General features: G+C 47.1%; 1 protein-coding gene across 3 annotated transcripts in view; it reads left to right on the forward strand.

Annotated features, from left to right (window-relative positions):
* Window positions 1–646: 646 nt before the first annotated feature.
* LOC141103671 (acetylgalactosaminyl-O-glycosyl-glycoprotein beta-1,3-N-acetylglucosaminyltransferase-like) overlaps window positions 647–22253 on the forward strand; it is a 408494-nt gene continuing 386887 nt past the window's right edge. Inside the window, exon 1 of one of the 3 annotated variants that reach the window (XR_012235351.1) lies at window positions 647–719. The gene's annotated coding sequence lies outside the window, so the exon portion shown is untranslated. Of the gene's footprint in view, window positions 720–5687; window positions 6316–22253 lie in introns of those variants that run through there. The other 2 variants (XM_073593561.1, XR_012235354.1) reach the window with 2 other exon arrangements.

Raw genomic sequence — 22253 nt, forward strand, 5'->3', positions numbered from 1 at the left:
GCTTTGGTCCACAATAGATCTATAGAGAGCTTCAGTGAAAAACAGCGAATAAAAATCAAGTGACGTAAAATCAACTGTTTCCACCTGAATTCCGGGTTGGCCAGTGAATGGGGGAAGTACAGGTGCTGCAGAAGTGGTGGGTTCCCAATTAGCATTGGCGAATGCAGCAGGAAGGGCACTATGGGCTCGACGGGCCTGTCTTTGTCTTCTTCTTGGTGGCAGCGGGACACTACTCATGCTTGCCACCTCGTCAGCTTGAACTGCACTTATGGGACTCGCCACGTCACCAAGTGTTACTGCAGTGCTAGATGTACGACCAGGGTGTACTAGGCCGCTGGTGCTTGCCAGTTCGCCAGAAGGAATAGAGGCGCTAGTACTGGTTCCCTGCTCCATACGAGGGACCTGCGGTTCTTGCACCTCAACGACAGCAGAAGAAGATCGGGGTCTGGTACGCCTGACCTTGGCAGGGACCACAACTCCATCGTCAGAGCTATCTGTCAGGGTGCCGCTGCTGTCTACAGGTTCACATTCTGAGCCTGAATCTGACAGATGAGTGACTTCCTCTTCACTATCTGTGATGCTATCATGCTATGCTATCATGACAGACAGGGGATATCCTTCCCCTGTCTGTGTAACTGTAAACACTGACAGGGGAAGTGATATCATCCCTCCTGCTGTCGGTCTTTTCGTTCCAGACCGAGAGGAGAGAAGACATCCAAGTAAGTGTACCAACACTACACTGACACCAGGTCACGTAGGCACAAAATTCACCCCCCGATCACCCCCCCAATTAACCACCTGTCACCCAGTACAGCAATCAGATTTTTTTTTTATCGCTGTACTAGTGTCATTAGTGACAAAAATCAGTGTTTGGATAATTAGTATTAGGCCCAGATAGGTTTAGGGACACCATAACCCCCCCCCCCCCCATAAAGGTTTAACCCCTTGATTACCCCGTGTCACCTGTGATCACAGTATAAGTGTCAGATTTAGATTTTTTTTTTTTTATAGCATCAGGGCACCCGCCATATTTTACCCAATAAAGGTTTAACCCCCTAATCAACCGGCGGATGATCAAAGTTAGGTTTTAGCGTCAGATAGGGTCTACGTCGCCCTAGGCAGCGTCAGATTAGTGCCAGTACCACTAACACCCACGCACGCACCATACGCCTCCCTTAGTAGTATAGTGTCTGAATGGATCGATATCTGATCTGATCAAATCTATACTAGCGTCCCCAACAGTTTAGGGTTCCCAAAAATGCAGTGTTAGCGGGATCAGCCCAGATACCTGCTAGCACCTGTGTTTAGCCCCTCCGCCCAGCCCAGCCCAGCCCACCCAAGTGCAGTATCAATCAATCACTGTCACTTACAAAACACAACACACATAACTGCAGCGTTCGCAGAGTCAGGCCTGATCCCTGCAAACGCTAACAGTTTTTTTGGTAGCGTTTGAATCAGTCGCTAACAGTCAGGAGCTTTTTTACCTGTGAGTCTCTCTACTGTACCAGTAAATTTAGAGACCAAAATATCAAATCGAAGGTACAGTAAAGAAGAGGCCTACACGTTTCTGAGCATGACAGATAGTGAAGAGGAAGTCACTCATATGTCAGATTCAGGCTCAGAATACAAATCTGTAGACAGCAGCGGAACCCTGACAGATAGCTCTGACGACGGAGTTGTGGTCCCTGCCAAGGTCAGGCGTACCAGACCCCGATCTTCTGCTGTCTTTGAGGTGCAAGAACCACAGGTACCTCGTATGGAGCAGAGAGCCAGTACTAGCGCCGCTATTACTTCTGGTGAACTGGCAAGCACCAGCGGCCTAGTACATTCTGGTCATACATCCAGCACTGCAGTAACACTTGGTGACGTGGCGAGTCCCATAAGTGCAGATCAAGCTGGCGAGGTGGCAAGTATGAGTAGTGTCCCGCTGCCACCAAGAAGAAGACAAAAAAAAGGCCCGTCGAGCCTATAGTGCCCTTCCTGCTGCATTCGCCAATGCTAATTGGGAACCCACCACTTCTGCAGCACCCATACTTCCCCCATTCACTAGCCAACCCGGAATTTAGGTGGAAACAGTTGCTTTTATGTCACTTGATTTTTATTCGCTGTTTTTCACCAAAGCTCTCTATAGATCTATTGTGGACCAAAGCAATTTATATGCCGGTCAATTCATCGCCGCTAATCCCCAACTGACCCTTGCCAGAGATTGATGACCTATTACGGTCTCCGAATTTAAGACCTTCCTGGGCCTATCCCTCCTCATGGGCATAACTAAAAAGAGTGAGTTGCGGTCATATTGGTCCACTGACCCAATTCACCATATGCCCGTGTTCTCTGCCTCCATCATCAGGACACGATACGAGCAGATCTTGCGGTTCATGCATTTCAACGGTAATGAACTCTGTCGTCCTCGGGGTGACCCTGAATTTGATTGGCTCTACAAAATTCGGCCCCTTGTAAATCACTTCAACCAACATTTTGCAGCCTTGTTTACTCCCCATCAAGTTGTCTGTGTTGATGAGTCCCCGTTTACGTTTTCTGGCCGCTTGTCATTCAAACAGTATCTTCCCAGGGGTCCAGGAATGGATACATGGTCACAGGATAACAGGATAGCAGGATAACAGGATACAGAATCAGGATCACAGGCTAGCGAACACAGGTCAGGGTTCAAGGGACAATACCGAGGCAAATGTGTGCAGCATCTGCCGGTGCAGGAGATGATGTCGGCTCCAGACTGCCAGAAGACAGCAGGTGAAACCTTTCCTGACATCCTCACTAACACGTCCGCCGTAGCACACACCCAGACACACCCCTCTAGTATTTCAGCAATTAAAGAATTTGTTTTACAGCAGTGTTCCCCAACCCCCCGGGCCGCGGCTTGTTTGCAGCCGGGCCGCGAAGGCTGCACTGTCTGATGTGCGACGGCGCCCAAGTAGAGAGATGACATCTCTCACCGCCTGCCTGGAACATTGCTCTTCCGCCCACACAGCGGGGCGCTACACTGCAGTAAGGCGGGGGAGCAGAGAGATGAGATCATCTCTCACTGCCCGCTCGGATCACCACTCTTCGGCCCTTGTAGGGGGGGCGCTTCATTGTGGTGGGGCGGGGGAGCAGAGAGATGAGCTCATCACTCACCGCCAGCCCCGCATTACCGCTGTTCTCTCTCACTGACATGTGCTGCCACCACGGCAGGTGACAAACCTAATTTGATTGCAGATTTGACAAACCACATCAGGTGGCAGGTGGCAAACCACATTTGATGGCAGGTGGAAAACCAAATCTGGTGCCAGGTGGCAAACCAAATCTGGTGCCAGGTGGCAAACCAAATCTGGTGGCAGGAGGCAAACCAAATCTGGTGGCAGGTGACGTGGCAAGTGACAAACGACATCTGATGGCAGGTGGTAAACCACATCTGGTGGCAGGCGACATGGCAAGCGTGAATCCACATCTGGTGGCAGGTGGCAATCCACATCTGGTGGCAGGTGACGTGGCAAGTGACAAACAGCATTTGGAGGCAGCCGACATGGAAAGTGTAAAACCAAATCTGGTGGCAGGCAAGGTGGCAAGTAACACTCTGCATCTGATGGCGGATTCTGGATTATGGTGAGTTAAAGTATTTCATTTTATATTATGACAGAAATAATGAGCTTCAATCATCCTGACACCATATCAGCCATGGTGCTGTGATGATTGAAGCGCTAACACCAGCCATTTCCCCGACAAATTGCCCGCGAAAAGCCACATAAAACCCCACCCGGGCCTTGGCACGCTTTTATTCCACAATGCCGGTTCTCAGTGCCAAAAAGGTTGGAGACCACTGTTTTACAGGATCTACAATGAGTGCATTTTAAAAAGGAACATCAGAAAGATATACATGATGGTATAGAATCGCTATGTGAGAGAATAAACCTAATTATACGCCCAGCTGATAAAGGAGGAGGAATTGTGCTTTTAAAAAAACAGAATTATTTAGATGAGATGGATCATCTCTTATCTGACAGGGATACATATACCATCCTTGTACATATAAAAGATTACTAAATAATTTGATTCAGAAAGGATACAGGAAGGGAATTATAAATAAGAAAGAGCTAGAATTTTTAATACCTCTAGCCCCTCAAATACTTATTATTTATTATATATCCAAAGTGCATAAAAATCCCCTCCATCCACCAGGCCGCCCTATAGTTGATGGCATAGACTCCCTTACCTCACGTAAAGGGAAGTTTGTAGACCAATTTCTTCAACCCTTGGTAACTAAAACTCCAGCTTTTTTTAAAAACTCCAGCTTTTTTTAAAAACTCCATGCAAATAATTAATGAAATTTCACAGAACATATGGGAGGATGTCCTACTGGTGGCGGTGGACGTCTCCTCTTTATATACTATTATCCCACATGAGTTGGGATATCAAGCGGCAAGATATTTCCTAACTAGGGATCAATGCTTGAATGCCTCCACCTTGGATTTTATTTTGAGGTTATTACAATTTTCTATGGAGCATAACTATTTTTACTATGGAGGAGAATATTATTTACAAAGCACAGAGGTTGCAGTGGAGGCGAAATTTGTGCCAAGCCTCACTAATCTTTTTATGGCTTTATGGAAGAATGACATTCTTTTCTCCCTAAATGATTCTGGTCTCCTTTTCTTATGGAAGGGGGATGAGGAATCTCTATATTAATTTATGTTGAGTCTCAATAAAAATCAATGGGGGATTAGATTCACATATGAATGTAGTAGGTCATCAGTGAATTTCTTGGTTTTGGTTATTTTTAAAGATCAAGGCCAACTGTTAACTAAAACATTTTTCAAATCTACAGACAGAAATAGATATATTCCAACAGACAGTTGCCATCACCCAAATTGGCTTAAAGCCATACCCAAGGGACAATTTCAACGTATCAGAAGAAATTGTTTCCACTTAGAGGATTTTCAATCCCAGGCCAACATATTAAAGATCGGTTTATGGAGAAAGAGTATGACTCTAGAAGCTTGGATAAAGAATTACAAGACGTTTCACTCCTAAATAGAAAGAGCTTCTTGGCCCCTAAAAATAAGGATATGGTGAATAATAATAAGTTTGAGTGGTCCTTTTTAACTACTTTCTCGTCCCAATGCTGGTGGGTGAATAAAATCATCAGAAAACACTGGCAAGTTTTAAAGAGTGATAAAATACTAGGGCCCAAACTTCCAGATAAACCAAATGTGGTAGAAGAAATCAAACTCTGAAAGATGTACTGGCACCTAGTACAATAGGTCCACCTCAAAAAATGTGTATGTTTGGGAACCTAAAAGGATTTTTTCCATGTAAAAAATGCACCCTTTGTAAAACGTTAAGAACTATAAAAACCTCATCCTTTTCCTCACGTTACTTCTAAAGTCTATAACATCACAGATTTTATCACCTGTGAAACTATAGGGGTCATTTATCTCCTTAGGTGTCCATGCGGCCTTCAGTATATTGGGAGGACACAAGGGCACTTAAGGAACGAATAGGGGAACACCTTGCGAATATACAAAAAGGTTTCATAGGTCATAGTGTATCTAGGCACTTTCGCCATCATCATAATAGGAATCCCTACCCAATTCAGGTCATTGTTATTGAGAGGTATATCCCCCATTGGAGAGGGAATAAGCTTAAAAGACATATCCCACGTCAAATGGATATTTATGTTAATAATTGCATTATTTACATGGATTTCAAATATTTATAATTATTTGATAGAGTACTTATACTTTTTTAGTGTTTGTATAAATATTAGAATATATTTGAATAAGTACACTGATTTTAAGCCATTATTTTGTTAAAGAATCCATTAATATAGATGACACCAATAGGAAGAGTCTGGAATGGCGTTTCTGGTGTCTCTCCTTCTTTGTATGTACATAGAGCGTGGTGTGTGACGTCCAGACAGAGCCTCTGTTCCCAGTCGATGCCTTGTATGGGGAAACGCGTCAGCTGGAGCAACAGTTCTTGACGTCACCACGCACCAGCTGGCTGGCTTGAGCCACGGCTTTTTGAATGTACTGATCATCGTTTTTTTGGATGTTGGTGCCTATGAATTTTGTAATACATTTTTAAGTGGAGTACTCCACCATGAAGCCTCTTATTTTTACCTTATGATATATTACACTGTTGGAGATCACCTGGAGAAGGTTATTGCCGTTGCTGGGAGGAATATCATACCACTGGATAGCCCGCTGCAGGAGAGAGGATCCCTTTACTGAATGAGCTTGTGGAGGTGCATTCCTTGACTGAGCGATCCCTGTATGAGCCCTTTTGATCTCTATAATTTGAGATCCAGCAACTCTGGTAAGTGGCGCTGATTGTTTGTTTTCACAAAAAGAACAACAGAGTGATCCTTTAAGTGTCCTTCCACATATTTGCACTTACTGAAGCACTTTATGGACTTTATCACAATTCTTATTATTTTGCCTAATCATATGGTCGTTATCACTTTGTGTCATAACCCCTTTTTTGCATTTAGAAAGTTATATCATTTGGTTGCGCACTTTATCCTTTACACATCCCAATACTTTTGGCAATATAGTGTAGATCAAATGTACAAACAGGTATTAACAGCAAAGGGCCCAACAAGAGTCCTGGAGGAATTGTGCACATATACCCGGTATATATGGTTATCGATAGTGAATCATCCAGATTAATGTTGCAACAAGGTCCAGTTGTGATGATGTGGCATCAGTCTTTGTGTTGGAGACATGAAGGCAAGATCAGTGTCTTCGAACTACCAGAAGTGGCTGTCAGATATCTTTTAAGAAAGGTAAAACTACTCTGTAAAGTTGTCTATACCGCTGCTTAAACCAATATAGCTTGTTTGTTTTGTAAAAACCTAAATAAACTTTTTTGTTAAAAAAAAAAAAAAAAAAAAAAAAAAGAAGTGGCTGTCAGATGCCTAACCTGCCTCTACCCTATGCTGGGTATTGATCCCTAAGCTAAAATTAAATATAGAATCCCAGACCAGAAGGAATAGGGTTAGCTAAAATACCAGCAGCCTGCATATAAATGTTATTGCAGTAAACAGGTTCACCCACTAATATACTGGAAGGTGACCACTACATACATACAATAGCACAGATCTAGCTATATGGCACTGTGCATGTGAGATAATAACAAAACAACAGAGATGATTCTGTCACTAGTCTTTAGCATACTTGCAAACACTCGCGAATTTGCTGGGACAGTCCTGAAAATTAGCTCAATGTCCCACCTCAAATTTGTCCTGGCTGTGGTCCTGGAAATACAGGGTCGCTACGTGTTTTATGTGTGAGCCGATTCCAGCTGAGCACACAGCCGCTCAGCCTGACAGTCTATAGATACCTGCTTGCAGTACCTCTCATCTCCATTAACACAGGCTGTACAGAAGGGGGGTGGGGCGGTTCTCCTAAGCATGCATCTGCTTCTGAATAGAAGCAGTGCCTGTGTAATGCTTTCACATGTGGGCGGCTGAAACACTCCAGGTTTGCCCTCAGCATGTACTCCTGCCAGAATAAGAGAATAGGAAGAAGATAGTGTAAAGGTAGGTAGTGGGTGCCACTCAGGCACCTTCCGCCTGGCCGCACCGAAACTAACACTGACAGGCTCCAGTGACACAGAGCCTGTCAGCAGCTGTGGGACAATTCTCCCTCCCTCTCCACCTCTCGGTATGCGCACAGCGCTCGCAGGGACTCAACTGGCCATTCTGCTCCCTCCCCTGCCTCCTCATTGGCAGGGGGAGGAGAGTCAGTCACAGAGCAGCTGCAGCAAAGTATTCTGGGACATGTCGTCCCCAACACAGGCAGCCCCATTGTAATCTCCTGGGGGAAGACTACAAACCCCAGCATGCCTAGAAGGGGAGATGAAGAAAGGACACCAGGAGGCTTCAGGATTTTAGGGAGGCAGACTGGCCTACATCAAGCCATCTCTGTTCCCCCTTTGTGCCTGAGCACATAGGCCACACCTGATTCATTTCAAGCGGTTGAACGGTATTGCTTGATAACCTGCCTGTGCTTTTATAGATATGTAGCGTCCTGCCCCTGTTGACCAGGCGCTCGCATGTAAATTTATTTTGTGGCTGAGCTGTAACCAGCTCAGATTGAATGTATATAGTTTACTGGACTTGGTTGTGCAGTTCCCACTGTTGCCAGTAGGTGTCACTGGTACCACAGGACAGTGTGCGAATAACAACTTAGTGAAACTGTAATGAATATTTTTTTCCAAAAACAGCCCAGTAGGAAGTTCCTGCCTCTGTGCAGTCTGGGAGAGAGTATTTATGGGACAGATGTCATGTGCTTGGGGAGTCCTGACCTCGTGGCCCATCAGGCCTGGAGGCTATGTCAAATCAGCTGTGCAAGTAGGCCCAGAAGCCTGTCTGGGGCCTACTACCGCAGAGGTGGTCTTTAGGCTGTCTTGCCTGCTAGGAAGAAGCCGAGCCAAGCTGAGGAAATCCAGGGGAGGACCCTTGCTGGAGAGAGCCAGGATGAAGGCTGGTCTCTCAGAAGGACCTGGTAATGCACCTACACCAAATCTACCCTCACAGTATTTCTGGATGGCTTAAAGGTTCTGGTACTGTGAAGAAGCTGTTCTACATTTAAACTACCCTTACAGTACTGCCGGGTCAGCTTAAAGGTTCTGGTACTGTGAAGAAGCTGCTCTACAATTCAATCAAGGTAACTAACTGTCTGGCTGCTAAGTTTGTGAGCGAGACTTATCCAGGCATATACTGGCTGCTAAGTCTGTGAGAGAGGCTTGTCCAGACATCTTGCAGGTTGCTAGATCTGTGGCAGAGATCTATCCAGCCATACAAGATTTACAGAGAGAAAGCTGTGTTTTGTCCTTTATTCTGAAGAGTCTGTAAGTGATCTGCTACAAGAGGAAAAAAGGTATCTGCAACTCCCCTTCAACATTTTACTGCTACTTCTTTCAAGTCATTAAAGCATTGACGAAAAAAAAACAAGTGACTGGTGCATACGTTGGTGGGCGCAAGGCCCAATATAGACTCTAAGTCACTGATATGGTGAACTGTGGGTAAGGGGTGACGGCAAAGACCCAATTTAAACCAGCAGCTTCTTCGGGGGTCAGTGCTACATGTGGGGGCGTTGTCCGGGATTGTTTGCCGTTGCCCTGAGCAACTCTGAGAAGTATTTCACCGAGAGTCTATGCTAAAAGAGGGGTTCCTGGACTTTGTCACTTTCTCCAGGAAAAAGAGGGGTTAAATTGCAAGATCACATTTCTGACTGCGTAGGCTGCAGGTGGAGAAGTAAAAGCCCGGGATCAGAGGAGCAAGTGGGAGGAGCTACACTTGCTTGCTGCTGCGTGAGACGCTGTGTGTGTGTCTGGAGCTGAAGAGAGAGAAGTTTTCTGTTACTACAGGGAAGATCAGAGTCCAGCTATGGCTGTATTTTCTCTTGTGCAAACTGAAGTGGGGTCCAAGAAGTTTCCTGCCAGCACCACTGCAAGTACTATGTTGTCCGGAACCCTGATAACAGAAACTGGCATCCACCTGAAGCCATATGGCCGGTTTGTGCTGTATACCGTCGGGGACCATAAAGCACTGGTTATGTTATGCCACAAGTGTGAAGGACTGGCCATACACCCCCGTCCGTTTGTTCGTACTGCGGGGAGTACCTGTTTGCTGTGGAACACCCTACCATGCCGCCCCGGGCCTACAGAGTTGATTGGGCCACAGGTGCTCCTACCGTGGAGGCTGTTGCCTTTACTCCTGCAGGAAAATCTACATTCACCGCGCCTGCTACTGTGAGTGTTCCATTTGATGATGTCGCTGCTACTGTTTCTAGAGTGCCATCAGCAGACATCGCCCTTGCTACTGGTCCCGCTACACCTGTTCAGAAGAAGGTGGGCTATGTAAAGACTTCCCGCGGTCGAGGCCTACCCCAGAGACCACCAGGACCGGAACCCAAGAAAAGCGTCACTCCTGGAAAATCCACGTCAGGAACTGGTGAGAAATCTGGGACAAATATTTCAGTGGGGTCAATGTGTAAATATATGCCTGCTGAAGAATTAAGGGATTCTGAGTTGGATTCCTTATCTGATTTATCTGGTGATGATGAACTGTTTGAATCTATGTCACAAGAACTGTTATGGGCTAATAGTGAGGATGTTGCTTCTGCCTTCACTTTCCCTGAATGGGCAGCTCTAGACTTTGGGGAAACATCATCTAATGTGGAAACACCAAGTGTTGCTAGTGAGCCCCTGCCTAAAGTCATCAGTTCAGTTAAACCTAAAAAGTTGTCTGCTAAAGCTATGGTGCAGAAATTGTTGAATCCATGTGTGCTTCCTGGATGGGGACGTACCAGAGCTTTGCCTAGGCTTGCTCGTTTACAAAGAGTGCTTAACAAAAGAGTTGCCACAGAATATGGTTTGGAATTTCCATATGTTTCTGCAGAGACAATGTAGGAAATTGAACTAAAGCGAGAGGAATGGTGCAGTGATGCTGTCTGGGACTACCTGTCTGTACCAAAGCCTTTCAGAAAAGCTGGCTATTTGTCTGTCATGGATGAGCATTATGATGGATGCATGTTTCAATGGAACTATGACCGGCATATCCACTCTGACAAAGTGGTCATCTGCAGACCTGGAAAAGAAAATGTTGTTTACTTTGTCACTACTGTGAACAACCAAGGGAAACCAGTTACCTTGCCAGATCCTCGTTTCTACTGGTAACAGTTAAAGGGACTGTCATAGTTCAGCTGGAAAATGTCATTCTCTGCTATAAAGAAACAGTTTGTTCCTGTTTAAACTACAGAAGAAAAGTCTTCAGTTTTTGAAAGAGACTGAGAGAAGTGTGTTGCTCTGAATGGACTATGGGGTACATAGCCAGATAGTCATAGGTTTAGAGAACTTTGTGGTCAAGATTCTCTACTGTGTACGGTAATTTCAAGACCCTGCTATTAAGGACTTTTGCCATACTGGTTACTGGGCGCTAGATGGTGGAAGCTACTTATAGATAGGGATGGACTTTTAAGTTACATTTAGTTTACTTTGCATTTAAAAATGTGTGGAAGAAAGTTTCATTCTCTTGGGAGTGAGGCTTTGCTCCCAATTGATGAGTAACACTGTTATGTGATTTCTGTATGTGTAACTTTGTTTTTCAGGTAACAAAAGATCTTCTATCAAGCTGTTAGTGGTGTGGCAGTTAGATAGTGAGGTTCCTGTAACATGACTGATGAATATGAATATGCTATTGATTAATGTTTGAAACTGTAACATTCTTCTTTACTGTCTGTCTTTTCTCCCATCCAAGTTTTGATTCAGATACCTACTCTCAGGCTTGAGAGTCATTTTTCCTTACAGACGCTAAGGACATCGTCTTTTGTAGTGGGGGGAGTATGTAGTGCCCTGCTCCTGTTGACCAGGTGCTTGCATGTAAATTTAGTTTTTGGCTGAGCTGTAACAGCAGCTCAGATTGAATAAATATAGTTTACTGGATCTGTTCTGGAATTGACTTGGTTTTGCAGTTCCCACTGTTGCCAGTAAGTGTCACTGGTACCACAGGACAGTGTGTGAATAACAACTTAGTGAAACTATAATGAATATTCTTTTTCCAGAAACAGCCCAGTAGGAGGTTCCTGCCACTGTGCAGTCTGGGAGAGAGTATTTATGGGACAGATGCCATGTGCTTGGGGAGTCCTGACCTCGTGGCCCTCCAGGCCTGGAGGCTACGTCACTGCAGCTGTGCAAGTAGTCCCAGAAGCCTGTCTGGGGCCTACTACCAAAGAGGTGGTCCTTAGGTTGTCTTGCCTGCTAGGAAGAAGCCAAGCCAAGCTGAGGCAATCCAGGGAAGGACCCTTGCTGGAGAGAGCCAGGATGAAGGCTGGTCTCTCAGACGGGCCTGGTAACTTACTTGGAGGACACACCTTCACCAAATCTACCCTCACAGTATCACCGGATGGCTTAAAGGTTCTGGTACTGTGAAGAAGCTGTTCTAAATTTAAACTACCCTTACAGTACTGCCGGGTCGGCTTAAAGGTTCTGGTACTGTGAAGAAGCTGCTCTACAATTCAATCAAGGTAACTAACTGTCTGGCTGCTAAGTTTGTGAGAGAGACTTATCCAGGTGTATACTGGCTGCTAAGTCTGTAAGAGAGGCTTGTCCAGACATCTTGCAGGTTGCTAGATCTGTGGCAGAGATCTACCCAGCCATACAAGATTTACAGAGAGAAAGCTGTGTTTTGTCCTTTATTCTGAAAAGTCTGTAAGTGATCTGCTACAAGAGAAAAAAAGGTATCTGCAACTCCCCTTCAACCTCTTTACTGCTACTTCTTTCAAGTTTTTTCCATTAAAGCATTGAAGAAAAAAAAAGTGACTGGCGCATACATTGGTGGGCGCAAGGCCCAATATAGACTCTAAGTCTCTGATATGGTGAACTGTGGGTAAGGGGTGACGGCAAAGACCTAATTTAAACCAGCAGCTCCTTCGGGGGTCAGTGCTACAGATATACTGTTTATATCACATTTTACAAGTCTTTATTACTGTTGTTCATTTACCAAAGTCTCTTAGTAAAGATATTTCTGGTTTACTATTATATGTGTCTGTTTACTGTTGTGCTGTAGTGACTTTGTGCAATAAATGTGCCACAGGGGTCGAGACTGTTCTTTAGAGACAGAGTACAGAACCAAATAGACTCAAGCAGCTATTTCAGGGGTAGCGCTACAGGTATCTGCACAAATAATGGGGATAAGGGGGTTTGGACCGTCACCCTTTTATTTATGAGTTGTAAATGTGTGCTTAACTTTTTGTTTGCTAGAAGATATGTGTTGGAAGTCATGATTATTTACCATTTCATTGCTAGCAGATCCCTGGTTGAAATGCACAATTGCCCCTTTAATAACTGGATTAAAGAGTTAATTATTGCCAGCAGATCCCTGGTGGCTGGACATGATTAACTATTTCATTGCTATCAGATCCCTGATGAGAGCACATGATTAATTTTCTTGCAGAACCATGCCCATATTAAATGAATGCTCCACCCCTAATTAAAGGACATGCTCTGCTTACAGCAGCTTTCTGAACACACAGAAAAAAATGTTTCTCTAAAAACTTTTTTGAAATGTTACCAACTATGTTTTAGATATATACAGTATATATATATATACACCCAGAAGCTATCGGCAACAATAGTAAACTATGAAACAAAGGAGCACTCGCCTAGTAATCCCTGTATTCTGCTCTGGGTATGTAGCAGCTCCTGCATAGCAGGACATGTGCTATTAGCAGTGGCGTGCGTCCATAAGGGCACTTGGGCGCCGCCCCCTCTCTCCAGCCACCCCTCTAGCACCAATAGACAGATTCATGCAATGCAGCTGTCCCACCGAGACAGGTAAGTACAGACGGCGAGGGCACACTGGCAGCAATTGATATGGCACAGTACCTGCGTTTGAAGGGGCACAGTGGGAGCAATTGATGGGCACAGTGGCGGCAATTGATGGGCACAGTGGCGGCAATTGATGGGCACAGTGGCTGCATTTGATGGGCACAGTGGCTGCATTTTATGGAGCACAGTGGCTGAATTTGATGGCACAGCGGCTGCGTTTGATGGCACAGTGGCGGCAATTGATAGTCACAGTGGCTGTGTTTGATAGCACAGTGGCAGCAATTGATGGGCGCAGTTGCTGTGTTTGATGGCACAGTGGCTGCGTTTGATGGGCACAATGGCGGCAATTGATGGGCACAGTGGCTGCGTTTGATGGCAAAGTGGCGGAAATTAATGGCACAGTGGCTGCGTTTGATGGGCACAGTGGCGGCAATTGATGGCACAGTGGTTATGTTTGATGGCACAGTGGCTGTGTTTGATGGCACTGTGGCGGCAATTGAGGGGCACAGAGGCTGCGATTGATGGCACAGTGAGGCTGCAATTGATGTTTTTTTTCAGAATTTTTCAGTTTGTTTGCGCCAATGGCAATGGCTAATACCAGCCGCCAATGGCTATTAGATTCTCTCTCATAGCTCCCAATTGTCCCTGATTTCACGGGACTGTCGCTGATTTGGAACAAAGTCCATCTGTCCCTCTTTCCTCCTCCTTTGTCCCTTATTTTGGTCTGATCTGTATAGTTATATATAAAATGCACTATTTATCTTTCAAAAAGTGTTTCACAGTGGTTAAACTGACCTGTTTACCCCGACTGTCCCCCTGTGTCCTTCTCCTCCTGCCCCCCTCCATGTCCTCCTCCGGACCCCCCTTACCTGTAGGTAAAAATTAATAAAAAGGATATACAACCACTTTAATAAGTGGATGGGGGAGCTGATAATATTTCACTAGGAGAGGATGCAGAGAATGAGCTCTGACCATGGGCCAGGAGAGGGAAAGCTGAGAGGAAGAAAGATAGATAGAATTAGGAAAACAGAGTGAAAGTGTCAGGGCTGGGCTCAGCCCTTCCTTCTCTGAGCTGACCGCTCAGCTGTCTGTAATTGCCAGCTCCCATCTCTGTCCACAGTTACCCAGCTTTTGTTGATTCTGCTCGTCAGTCCTGCCTACTTAAAGTCGTCCAGCTCACTTGATCTCTGCCTTCACCTTTGTCAACATCACAGAGACTTTCTCCTGCGTTCCTGTTGAATACTTGCTCGGCTGACGTTCCTTCTGGCTCCTGATCCTGCTTGCTGTACTACTAATTTTATCTCTGGCTCTCTGACATTTGCTTGGTTGACTACCTGATCCAGTTACTGAACTCTGGCTTGTTTTGACTACGCTTACTCTGTATACCTTATTATTATTAAACAATGTGATTTAACTATACTTCTGTCTCGGTCTGATTTATGGTTCCTGATAGTAGGTGAAGGCCATGAATTCAGAAGATACAGTCAGGGGCGTAACTAGAAATATCAGGGCCCCATAGCAAAATGTTGTATGTCGCCTCCTGCAAACAGCCCCCCCCTCACAGCTGCCCTAGTGTCAATGCAGCGTGACCTGTGCCACATACAGCGTGACCTGTGCCCCATGCAGCGTGACCTGTGCCCCATGCAGCGTGACCTGTGCCCCATGCAGCGTGACCTGTGCCCCATACAACGTGACCTGTGCCCCATACAGCGTGACCTGTGCCCAATGCAGCGTGACCTGTGCCCAATGCAGCGTGACCTGTGCCCCATGCAGCGTGACCTGTGCCCCATACAGCGTGACCTGTGCCCCATAGAGCGTGACCTGTGCCCAATACAGCCTGGTCTACCTGTGCCCCATACAGCCTCACCTATGCAGAGGAAGAGGCAAGCCACCCGGATCAGCAGAGAGCGGGATTGCCCGCTGTAATAGCTTTCATTTGAATTTCCCGTCTTCCCGGGGCTCATCGTCACATAACCCCACCTCTTGGCCCGACGCCTTTGATGACGTCACATGTCCCGCATTGGATCGACGTTCTGTCTATCAAAGGCGCCGGGCCAAGAGGTGGAGCTATGTGACGTGAGCCCCGGGAACACTGGAAGTTCTAATGAAAGCTATTACATCAGGCAATTCAGCTCTCTGCTGATACGGACAGCTCGCCACTTCCTCTCCTCTCTCTTCCCCTGGCAGGGAGACTGTGTCGGCGGTACTCTCACTCTCACTGGGCCCCACTCGGCTGCGGGCCCCATAGCGCCCGCATGGGTCGCTATGGTGGTAGTTCCGCCCCTGGATACAGTCAATCCACTTGTTGGTAATATTTTTTACAGATTGGATGAGCAAGATCCCCGCATGGATCAATTTGCCATAGCGTTACAAACCTGAGTCACGCGGCTCACCTGGAAACTCCCACTGTGGCTCCGGTACAACCTATATTGCAGGCTGTCCCTGATGCTGCGCCAGTCTCTGTGCAGACTCCCACCTCGAGTATTACCTCTATAAGAGGTATGTCTGGTTCCGCTCCACTTCCCCAGCGATTTGGGGGCGATCCAGTTCAATGCAGAGGGTTTCTCAACCAGGTTGAGATTTACTTTGCACTGCTGCCCCAGGCGTTTCCCATGGACAGAAGCAAAGTAGGTTTCATGATATCTTTGTTTTCTGAGAGAGCCTTGGCCTGGGCAAACCTTCTATGGGAGATGGAAAAACCTGTTGTCTTGAGTTATCCTGACTTTGTGGCCTCCTTTAAAAGGGTATTTGACATTCCCGCACACTCCGCTTCTGCTGCCAAGTGCCTCATGTCCATCAAACAGAGTACAAGAACTGTTGCCGACTACACCATTGAATTCCGTACTCTGGCAGCAGAGGTTGCTTGGAACAATGAGGCCCTCGTGGCTGCTTTTTCTCATGGTCTCTCGGATTCCATCAAGGATGAGATAGCAGCCCGATATATACCCACTGAGCTGGAGAGGTTGATCACATTTGCCATCCTCATTGACTCCAGACTCAGAGAAAGACTCTCTTTTAAGGAGCGCTTGCGGAAGCCTCTTGTACATTTGCCTCCAAGCTTTGCAGTCCCACCTGTGCCTCCCTCAACTCCCATGCCTCCTGGTACCAAGTCAGTCAGTGAAGGTGAACCCATGCATTTAGGTTTCAAACGTCTCTCTGCAGATGAGAGAGCCTTTAGGAGGAGGGAGAGATTGTGCCTTTATTGTGGCCAGGCAGGTCACTTTTTGAAGTCTTGTCCCACCTGTCCAGGGAACGCCTGAACCTTGAGGTCCTGTCATGGACAGACCTTAGGTGGCGTTGTTTCGTCCCCAGAAGGATAAGCCCCTGGTTTCGGTCACCCTTTCTTGGGCTGAGTCGTCCATCGAGATACAGGCTCTAATCGACTCTGGGGCTGCAGGCCTGTTCATTGATGCTGCCTTTGTATCGCAGCACTTGATTCCGTTGCAGCTGCGTGACACTCCACTTGCCATTGAGGCTCTTGACGGGAGACCTCTACAGCCTGCCCATGTGACTCATGAGACGGTTTCGTTGTCCATGGCCGTAGGGGCTCTTCACCATGAGATAATCCAATTCCAAGTTATTTCCTCACCTAGGTTTCCACTGGTTATTGGTTATCCTTGGTTACAGAGGCACAACCCCTCTTTTGATTGGCTCCGTGCTGAGGTTCTTTTCTGATCACCACAATGCAGTGAGGCATGCTTCCAGAAGGTAGCCAAGGTCCTGTGCACCTCTTCACTCTCCTCCCTGCCGGAGGAGTACCACGATTTTAGCGATGACTTTGACAAAGGTCAAGCCGGTAGATTGTAGATTAAGGAGGGCGATGAGTGGAAAACTGCATTTAAAACCAGAACAGGTCATTATGAGTACCTCGTAATGCCTTTTGGCCTTTGTAACGCCCCGGCAGTTTTCCAGGAATTTATTAACGATGTCCTCTGAGATTTGTTGCAGTTATGTGTGGTGGTTTATCTCGATGATATCCTCATATTTTCCAAGTCCCTGGGGAGCCACCACACAGGTGTCTGTTGTGTGCTTCAGAAACTAAGAGAAAACAATCTCTATTGTAAACTGGAGAAGTGCGAGTTCCATCGTGAACAGGTTAAATTCCTGGGCATTTCATGTCATTTCCATTGCTGGTTTTTCGATGGACCCAGAGAAACTTTTGACACTCCTACAGTGGCCCCGACCCATGGGTTTACACCCTCTGCAGTGTTTCCTGGGCTTTGCCAACTATTATCGGAAGTTTGTTCGTGGCTTCTCGTCTCTGGTCAAGCCCCTGACTGATATGACCACAAAGGACAGTAACCCACAGAGTTGGTCTCCGGAGTCCATTAAGGCCTTTGAGAGTAACTCCCAAGGCAACACTGTTATCCTTATGGTGGTTGACCCGTTCTCAAAGATGTGTCATTGTATTCCACTTAAGAAGTTGCCCACTTCTAAGGAACTGGCTTCCATTGTTGCTCGGGAGATCTTTCGCTTAAATGGGCTACCCAAGCTGATTTTCCCGGACACGGGTAGTCAGTTTGTCTCCCGGTTCTGACAAGCCTTTTGTGCACAGTTGGGAATTCAGCTTGCTTTCTCCTCTGCGTATCACCTGCAGTCTAATGGGGCCGTAGAACGAGCCAATCAATCCTTGGAGCAATTCTTACGTTGCTATATTTCTGACCATCATAACTGGTCAGACAGTGCCGTAGGCAAAGTTTGCTCACCACAGTGCCTTGAATTCTGCTTCCCGATTGTCCCCGTTTATGGTGAATTATGGTTTCCATCCTTCCATGTTGCCTGACTTGTTTGTTCTGCAGAGTATTCGTGCATTAGAGGAGCATCTCCGTGGTCTTGGTTCCACTTGGGCACAAGTTCAGGAGGCTTTGCAACATGCTAACTATAGATACAGACTCCATGCTGACCGTAGGCGCCTGCCTGCACCTTCCTACCAGGTTGGGGACAGAGTCTGGCTGTCGTCTAGCAACCTCCAACTTCGTGTTCCGTCTTTGAAGTTCGCACCTCAGTTTATTGGGCCTTTCCATAGCCTTCGCAGGATTAACCCAGTGACTTACACTTTGGACCTTCCTCCTAGTATGCGCATCTAAAATGTGTTTCATGTCTCCTTATTGAAACCTTTGGTCTGCAATCGCTTTATCACCTCGGTGCCACGTCCTCACCCTATACAGGTTGAGAACCATAAGGAGTATGAAGTACAATCCATTGTTGACTCCCGTAGGTTCCGTGGGCACATACAGTACCTGGTGTATTGGAAGGGGTACGGTCCAGAGGAACGCTCTTGGGTCTCTTGGGTCTCATCCTCGGACATACATGCCCCTGTCCTCATCCGTGATTTCCATAGGCATTTTCCCCTCAAGCCTGGTGGTCCTCCGAGGGGGGGGGTCGTTGAGGAGGGGGTACCTCAGCCCTTCCTCCTCTGATCTGGCCGCTCAGCTGTCGGCTAATTGCCAGCTCCCATCTCTCTCCACAGTTACCCAGCTGTTGTTGATTCTGCTCATCAGTCCTGCCTACTTAAAGTCGTCCAGCTCACTTGATCTCTGCCTTCGCCTTTGTCAACATCACAGAGACTTTCTCCTGCATTCCTGTTGAAGACTTGCTCGGCTGACTTTCCTTCTGGCTCCTGATCCTGCTTGCTGTACTGCTACGTTTATCTTTGGCTCTCTGACATTTGCTTGGCTGACTACCCGATCCGGTTACTGAACTCTGGCATGTTTTGAGGGGGGGGTTCAACAAGAAATAATTTGGTTGGGTAAAGCAGTGTGGGATCTCCTTATGGTGGGTGGAGAAAAAAAGAAGGTGGTTGTGGTTGGGTAGGAGCAAAATCTGGAACCGATCATAGTGGGTTGGTGGGGGGATTTATAATCTATATAGAGATAGGAGGGAATTACAATTCTGCATACTGTGATGCTAGATTTTGTAACGTTCATTAAATCAATTTCTGGGTCATACATGAACTGTTGTGCCTTCTTCCTGGGAGAAAAACAACAGTTCATACCATCTCTCTTGATATTGATAGTGCTAACACAGCTGTTTACACCACTCTAGACACACCTCTAGCAAGTGGTGGATCTTTATGTAGGTGGAAATTACCCCATATACATGAAATGTCTTGTAGCATTCCTTGAAGTGAGCGTTTGCCCAGACTATGTACTGTACACTAAGGTATTTACATATTCTGAACAAGCTGTAAAAACACAAGCCTTTATTCATCTCTTCAGCTGTAGACATTGTGGAGAAATGTATCCTGAAAGTTCTCAGCAAAGGCACAGAAATCTTAGCCTCTTTCTAATCTATTTTCTTTGGAAGCAGAATCTGGGAAGCCCGTCAGCCCTCTAATGTAAACACACAGTGGATGTTTTAAACTGTTAGAAATTGACTGAGGGGGGCGTGGCTTGGACATGGCGGAGTAAGGAGGCTTTCTGTTAGAGCTCCCGACCCCGGCTCACTTATTCTAGTTGAAATGCCCATTTCTCCTATAGAATTCAGCCTGAAATGACTTATAAGAGAAGGGGGAAGACAAGGAGATCGTCTCAAGCTAACCCTGCGACATCGATCAAAAGATTTCCCCAAGTCCCCAGCTCAGGCAGCAATCTCCCTGGCAGAGCCACGAGGTGAGAGAAGGCTGGAAAATCTGCCCTCTACATCCATGGCAGCTACACAGAGTCTTACCTCACAGTCACTGGAGGGGCTACCCTCGCTAATGTTACCATCGCCAGGCAGCCCAGGCAGCTCGGAGGCATCCGCGGGATCCTCACATACGGATGTGGACATCAGATCCTTATTGCGGGCCCTTCCGACCAAGGCCGACATGGAAGCCCTAATGAGCAGGATGGAAGAACAACACCGCCGTGACTTCCATGAGCTCCTCACTGAAGTCCACACCCTGGATGACAGAGTCGGGAAGGGAGAGATGGAGGTGAGCGCTTTGGAACTCCGGGTTTCCCAGCTGGAAAAAAGCCAAGCAGTCTTCCAGGATAGGCTGGCCGAGGCGCAGCTACAAGCCGAAGACCTTGAGAATAGAAGCCGCTGGAACAACCTCTGTGTTCGGGGGTTGCCGGAGGCCACGGGACCGGAGAACTTACAGGAAACCATCACAGCTATTTTCCGGCAGCTTCTGGGCACGGATGCACCAGCCTCTATGGAGTTTGACAGAGTTCACCGCACATTGGGGCCAAAACCGCAAGACCCTGACCGCCCTAGAGATGTCATATGCCGCCTGCATCGGTATACACAAAAAGAACAAATCCTCAGAGCGGCTTGGAACACCGACCGGATTGACTTCGACGGAGCAGAGCTGCTGATTCTCCCGGATGTCTGCAGAGCGATGCTACAAAGGAGGGCTATGTTGAAGCCTCTCTTAGAACGGCTCCAGCGGGTTGCACTGCCATACAGATGGGGCTTCCTGCTCCAGCTAACTGTCAGGAAGGAGAGAGCCTCCTTTACACTAAGGCGCCATGCGGATCTACCGGACTTGTTCCTTTTCTTGAACATGGAACCCTTCCACATACCGGACTGGTTGAAGCAGCTGCCATCTAGAGACTTCCGTTGGGCTCCACAGGCGCTAGGTCCGGGTCTACCACATCGCTCCAACAGAAGACGGAGAGAAGACATGCAGCCGGCTTCCGCACGTGACCATGAAGCTTAAGATTGAGGCTGTGAGGTGTGTGAGTGAAGAGTTTTCTCCCCTTTATGTTTTGTGATTTACAGTGCTCTAATTGACTGTGCATGGCCCCAGTAGAGTCCCTATCCAGAACACTGTGAATTTTATGCCCCCTGCAAGATATAGAGGAATGAAGACTTTGCCTTGCATACAGTGAGATGGGGGTCTCGTCCTTGTCATGCAAGGAGCCGAGCCGATTCGGGTCCTTGCTGGGAGTGTGCCTTGCTGCTTCCCCTCTAGCCCGAGATTTCTTGAACTTTCCCGGCCCCTGTAGCCTTCACAGAACTGCCAGTCCTGCTTAAGGAGAACCGGAATGAGGCGACTCAGATCTGCAGCTAAGAACCAGCTTCTCAGACTTGGGATGCTTGCATTGGGATGGAGGGGGGGGCTCAGTGGGACAGGGGGTGACTTTATTGAGGTCGGGACACGCTGAATGAGATCTATATACAAATGGCATAGCAGAATGGTCCTGCTCATGACAGTAACTTGGAAGAGTAGAGGTAGATATGTGTTAGTTCTCCAGGTTGAGATAGTGCTCTCAGGGTTTCCGAGTGCGGTGGGGAGGATGGAGTTCTGTCCCGCCCTTTCCTCTTCCCTTCCTGTACCGTTCCCCTGCCTTCCCCTATCTCCCACGTCCTCCTCCTTCTGAGCCTTCTCCCCTCCTCATGCCCTGGCCGCCCTTTCTTTTTTCTTTTCCTCCTCCCCTCCTTCCCGCAGGGAGAGGCCTCATATTTACTGTAATGATTGTTGGCGTGGCTCTCCCTGACCCCCTCCTCACGTGTTGGCGGAGGGTGCAGGGGAGTGGGGTCTGTGTTCACATTACCCCAAAACATGGCTCACGCGCCTCCTAATTGTTGAGCTCGGGCGGGGGGGCAGGGTGTGGGTGGTGGGTCCCCCTTCTCCACACTGGTTGAGTGTTGTGGGGGGGAGGATGATGGGGAGTAGGGGAGGATTGATTGGTGTATGGGCTGGTGGGGATCATGTCCAGTAGATCTATAGGAATTGGCCAGCAGGACCGCCCCACCGCAGGTACTTAACATCATCGCCCTCATCAGTTAAGGGGCCAGGAGTGATGCAAGCGGGAGTTTGTTGAGGTTTTTTGTACTGTATTATTACGGGTTCTCTATTAGTGGTTTTTCTCTTTGTTGTTTTTTTTTTGGGGTTCGTTTCCTTTGTTTTTTTTGGGGTTTTTTTTTTGCATAACACTGGCTTTTGATATGCTGTGGTATAAAGTTTCATTAAATAGGTTCAATGGTAATAT

This window comes from Aquarana catesbeiana, linkage group LG01 (genome assembly GCF_042186555.1).
Source record: "Aquarana catesbeiana isolate 2022-GZ linkage group LG01, ASM4218655v1, whole genome shotgun sequence".
NCBI lineage: Eukaryota > Metazoa > Chordata > Amphibia > Anura > Ranidae > Aquarana > Aquarana catesbeiana.